This window comes from Vespula pensylvanica, chromosome 10 (genome assembly GCF_014466175.1).
Source record: "Vespula pensylvanica isolate Volc-1 chromosome 10, ASM1446617v1, whole genome shotgun sequence".
Lineage (NCBI taxonomy): Eukaryota > Metazoa > Arthropoda > Insecta > Hymenoptera > Vespidae > Vespula > Vespula pensylvanica.
Genome location: NC_057694.1, coordinates 1,031,251 through 1,037,250, shown reverse-complemented (window position 1 = coordinate 1,037,250; position 6,000 = coordinate 1,031,251). Strand labels below are relative to the sequence as shown.

Genomic DNA, 6,000 nt, shown 5'->3' with positions numbered 1-6,000 from the left:
CTCTCTCTCTCTCTCTCTCTCTCTCTCTCTCTCTCTCTCTCTCCCTCCCTCCTTCTCTTTATTTTTATATTCGTTGCCGATCACTACAACTCCAAACCCCGCTTATAATCGCTCCGCTTCTCTTTCGCTCTTCTTCTTCTTCCGCACTCGCACTCCTCCGCTTCTTCTTCCGCTTTGCTCGTCCTATTCTGCTTCTTCCGCTTTGTCCAGTCTTCCTCTCCTGCGCGGGAATTTCTCGCTGTAACGCGTCTCCCGCTCGAAGCTGCAAATCAGAAGAAAGAGAAACGTCATTCGATTTCGTCGACCTACCGGCGTATCTTATAAACGTAGCAGATAAATTAATGAACGCGTTGCATGCGTTTAAAATTAATTCGGATTATAAAGCGTAATCAACGAACACATCGCGTTAGATATTTTTCCTCGTATCTCTTAATGAAATATAATTGACAAACTCGCATCGGTCACCAAAAGTCAAAAGTGAGTCCTTCTTCTTTTTTAAGAAAAAGAGTAAAACGTCCGATGATCACTCGCGCTCGCAAATTTACGCTTTCACTGTGATCTATTAAAATAGATGTAGCTCGATTCGACGAGAAAACCCTTAAATTATACACAAGCCGACGAGAATAGACAGGTAATACACTTATTCGTGTTCATCCCTTCGACATAAAAATAAAGAGAACGAATATAAAATTTTTCGAAGTTGACAGATTTTCTTTTTAAATGTTCCTCGATCGACGAACGAACGAACGAACGAACGGCGGTAACAACAATAACGATAATAACAATAATAATAACGATAACAATAACAATGCGACGTTACTTACATAAAAATCTGCTCGTAGGATTAATAAGATAAATGATAAAACTAATATGGATGAACATGTAAAACGATAACGCAAATCCTTCGTTCGTTTTAAAACAAATTTCAAATGACTTACGCCACATTTATTCTCAACCGGCAAGTGTATAATCGCGCACTGATCTGTTCACCGATTATTAACCTGTTTAAATAAAATTATTTTCGTGTTGCACGTCTTCTAGTAGCACGCACTAGTCGACGAACGTTTACGATATTGACAACGGAATTTTGAAAAAGAAAAAGAAAAAGAAAAACGCGCATAAAGAAAAATATCTCGAAGAAAACCGATGCACCAAGATCCGAGCCCGTCATCGCACTTTTTCGACACTAGGATTTATCATACGTGAAAAAGGATGAGTTTTTTGTTGATGGAAGAAGAAAAGGACGACGCACAGAGAGCACATATTTCGCGATAATGTCACGATCCTCTCGAACTTTAATCGCACGTAGTTTAATCCTTGACGAAACTTTTATTAATTGACAGTAACCTCACGAAATTTACTAAGGTTCATTGAAGGAGTTGAAACGAAACACTTTGAATATTATTTCCAATTCCGAGAAATTCCATCCTTGGACGCGTGACAGGAGATAGACGTTCGAAGAAACGTAATCGTTTGCATATAGAACAAATTTTTGTGCGAAGAATTTTTTCCAAGAAAAAAAAAAAAAAGGAAAAAAATAAGAAAACAAGAAAGAACTAACCGTTCGACACGATTTTCATACGAATTTTCTGACGGCGCGTGAGATTCCTTTTCTTTCTTTTTTTTTTTTTTTTATCGTTCAGAAAACTTTCAACCGATCAAGTTGATTTTTTGATGTCGTCTCCTTTTCCTTCGAACATCAAACACACGCGTATTTAATTTCACCTCGTTCGTGCGATCATTTTTTAAAACGCAGATATGTATTTCAAAATACGCGTAACTTATGCCTGTTGCCGTCGCATAGCATTTTTCCGTCTTTACTATAACTCACGAATAATTTTTGTTTTTTCAAACGTACACAGATTATTTTCAAAGGATAATGCACGATTAAGAGGAATCCTCATACGTTCACGTTCGATACTCGATATGAAAGAGAGATGTCAAGAAATTCGAGAAAGAAAGAAGGAAAGGAAGAAAAAGAAAGTAGTAAAATAAAACAGATCGAGCACGAGAGAATCCTGTAAATTGAACGAATTTACGTTGACGTTTCACTTTTCTTTTATCTCTTTCGTTCGGAACAAATAAAACAGACGTCACATTTTTGACACTTATGCTCGCACCCCGTTAAATGATCGTACACTATACGTTGTTATTATTATTGAAAGAAATAACATAACGATCGTCGAATTTCGTTCAACGAATGAGAAAATTTCGACATAAGAGAAGATTTTTCCCGCCGGCACGGAGTAACTTGTCGCTCGTATTTTTCTCGCTTTTGATGAGGAAACAATGACACGCACTTTGCACTTTTTGTTTCTCTCTTTCTTTCTCTCTTTCTCTCTCTCTCTTTCTCTCTCTTTTTATACGTATATATATATCTCTCTCTTTTTCTATTTTTTTCTTTCTTTATATTTTTATCTCGTTTTCATCCTTTTCCTCTTTCTCCCTAGATATTCCTATCAATCACGATCGCTGATCTCGTCACTTAGCTTTTCGGCCACGCATAAAGTGTTTTTCTCGAACATAGTCTTTTCCCTCCACACACCGCTCCCCATTATTTTCTTAAAGGCACTTGTATTCGTCCGATCTTGTTGAATGAAGAAAGGATCGAGTTGTTCGCTATCGCGACGGAACACTGCAAGCTAATACGCTGACGTACCGGGCATGTCAGAGAGGCTCCGTGAGTAAGGGGATGGAGAGGGGGTGGATTGGTGGTACGTTCGGTCGAAAGAGGGGAAAACTTACTAAATTCGTACGAAAAAAGAGAAGGAAGATGAAGATGAAGATGAAGATGATGATGATGATGAAAAAGAAGAAGAAGGAGGAGACGAAGAAGAAAAATAAGAACGGAGTAAGTAGTAACACTGAGTATTAGCGTCGCACGGATTTTCTTGAGCTTGGTGTCGCGCACTGGAGAAACGATCACAGAAAGTAGAAGTAGAAGTAGAAGTAGAAGAAGAAGAAGAAGCAGAAGCAGAAGCAGCAGAAGAAGTAGAAGAAGATAAAGAAGAAGAAGAAGAAGAAGAAGAGGAAGCGCGTCGAAGAGTATAAACGCGCGATAATAACGCGTCCTATAAAGTCGTAGAACTCGATCGTAGAGTAAGTAGAAAGAATCCAAGAATGATCTCTTACTAGAGATCAGTGGGTCCGTGGAATCGACGAAGGTAAATACTGTCGGTGCATATAAGCCGATGTAACTCTCGCGTGGCAGTTCTCTCCGGTCAGGGGTTAGAATGGCAAACACCTCTCTCGCGTTCGGTATCAGCCAAGACACTGTTCTTCCTTGGTAAAGACGTTGGCGGCGAAGACGACGACGACGACGGCGACGACGGCGACGGCGACGACGACGACGACAACGGCGGCGGCGGCGACGGCGACGGCGACGACGACGACGACGACGACTACTAGAACGGTAACGACGCGACTCCCGACGACGTACGACGACGACGGTGGAAAAAGGTCTCTCCTCTTCCGCGTTCGAGTCCTTGACGGAGGAGGAACCGAAACTGACTCAGGTCTGTGGCTCGCGAGAAACGCTAAGTCCTTCTCCGAGTCGGGGGTCGGTGGTGGCGCGCTTCTCAGACCGCGTGCGTCTGACTAAAAGCCACCCCCTCGTGCCTTAAAGAACGCGTGTTCGGGTAGGGGCGTTGTCTTAGGTGGTGCGCGGTCGCGAAATTTCTGGCCGCCTCGCTCGCCTTTGCTCGCCTTTCTTCGCCTCCCTTCGACTCCCTCGTACTCCCTCTTACTCGATCGGAACCTCGTAGGAGTCGGGTCCACGGGGCCTGGGCAAGGGCCCAGGCTACCCTGGACCGTGCTTAAGCCTCGTACGAATCCTTCCAGGTCGAAAATCCACCTAGCCGAGAAGGAAAAAGCCGAGTACGTCGTAGGACAGGAGTTTTCAAGCCACCCCTCTTTTCCTTTGCCCCCACCAAACGACGTAGGAGCGTGGCGCGCGCTCTGTCTCCCCTTTCCTCAGACCTTTCTCTCCCTTGCCTTCGCCGCCGCCACCGTCGCCGCCGACGACGCCACCACCGTCCTCCCCCGCCGCACGCAAACTACCCTTAGCCGCCGGGTGGGAGCCGGAGACTCCGTCGACGCCTCGAACGGGGGTAAACGTCGTATAAGGGGTGAGAAAGAGAGTGGGAGATCTCTCCTTTTCTAATTTCTTCTCCTTTCCTCCCCCGCGCTTACCTTCTCGCCTACCCCACTCGCGCTTACCCTTCTCTCCCTTCCTTTTTCCACTCTCTCTCTCTCTCTCTCTCTCTCTCTCTTTCTCCCTCTCTCTACCTATCGCACTTTCGCACTCTGCACCTATCTATCTATCCATCTATCTATCTATCTATCTATGTATCTATCTATCCGTCTTTCTTCCTTTCTCCGACACTCCGAGTTACGCTCGCAGAAGAAGGAAATTCAGTAAGGAGTCCTCCTTTTTCCCGTCGTTTCTCTTTTATATGCTACTTTACGGATGCTTTGACTTACTCCGAGAAATCTCTCAGATACATGTATGTATTTATGTATATAAATATATAAATGTACGCGCGTAGAAAAAGGTTCTCTTATATGTCCCGATTTAACTAAAAAAGTACGCTAGTTATGGCAGCATGCGAACGTCACGAGGCAAGCTGTTCGACTGACTGAAAAATTGTGCGGGAGCTCTTAGAAAAGGGGGTGTGCGTAGCGAAGGTCCGAGGTGGAAATAAAAAGAAGGGAGAGAACCGTATAAAAATGGTCTCCTCCCTCTGTACGCTGTGCCCCGTATGGCAAGACGAGCATGACTAATCGTACCGCGGGGGAGTGGGGACGAGCGAGAAGAAGAAAAAATAGCCTTTTTTCCCCTTCCAATCGAGCACCCTACTCGTTTCCGACCTCCCCCTTGTTTTAGAAAGACGTTTTTTTCATTGGCTCACTCTCTGACAGAAAGGGGAAGAAATTTTTTCTCTCGGCGAATCTCGAATCTCGAGTGGATGAGAAAAAGAGGAAAGTAAAACGGAAAAAAAGAAATAAATTAAAAGAAGGAAGAGAAGAAGAAAGAGAAGAAGAAGAAGAAGAAGAAGAAGGAAGAGGAGGAGGTTCGTGTCCAGCCGTGAAGTGTTAAAGGACGTCGACTTTGTAGGTAGAGTCGGAGTCGATGTTCATTTTGTGGTGTGGAGGGTGGTCGATGGTTAGCTCGGTCGTCTTACGCGCCCCTCTCCATGACCCTCTCTTTGCCTTCCTCACCTCTTCCCCACCTTGCCACCCACCTCCTACCGTGAGCGTCTCCACTTGCATTCGTCTAACGTGCGCGGTGGCCTCTTCCCTATCGAGGGAGCTTTCCATCCCTTCCACTTCCCACTGAGCGTCTCTCCCCTCCACGCAACTACTCTACTCGCTCTTTCTTCCATCTCTCTCTCTCTCTCTCTCTCTCTCTCTCTCTCTCTCTCTCTCTCTGCATTTCTGTACCTCCATCTCTCCATCTCTCTCGTTCTAACTTTTTCTCCCACCGAGCGCGAGCCACCCTCTCTCTCTTTCTCTCTCCGTCTCTCTCTCTCTCTCTATCTCTCTCTATCTCTCTCTCCCTTCTTTCGACACGCTTCATCCCCACCGCACGACCAACCCCCACGCGCCGCATTTTTACGCTGGCCTTGTCCTTTTTTCCACGTGTCCGCCACGTGGAAATGTGGATTGCCTGAACGACCCTCTCTCCCTCTCTTTCACTTTTTTCCCTCTTTTTCCCTCGGTTACTCGACTCTACTCTTTTTCGCTCTCCCCTTTTTTACCTCCACTTGCTTTCCAACGCACGACCAACACGCACGTTCTCTTTTACCCTCCCTCGTACTTATCCTACACCACCCTTTGTCCACCCCGTAAAGAGTGCGACGTTGAAAGACTCCAAGAGAAGAAAGAGACGCGAAGAAAAGCGACACTCGGCTCCTCCCTACTGTCTCACTATCTCACTCTCTCTTTCTTTCTCTCTCTCTTTTTCTCTTTTTCTTTTAGCCTCGCCTCGCTTTATACGGA

General features: G+C 45.1%; 1 long non-coding RNA gene across 1 annotated transcript in view; it reads right to left on the bottom strand.

Moving 5' to 3' along the window:
• Positions 1-123: 123 nt before the first annotated feature.
• The window catches only part of LOC122632255, a 31,438-nt gene continuing 25,561 nt past the window's right edge, over positions 124-6,000 (bottom strand). The window contains exon 3 of the long non-coding RNA XR_006327844.1: positions 124-262. This is a non-coding gene — a long non-coding RNA (uncharacterized LOC122632255). The remainder of the gene's footprint in view (positions 263-6,000) is intronic.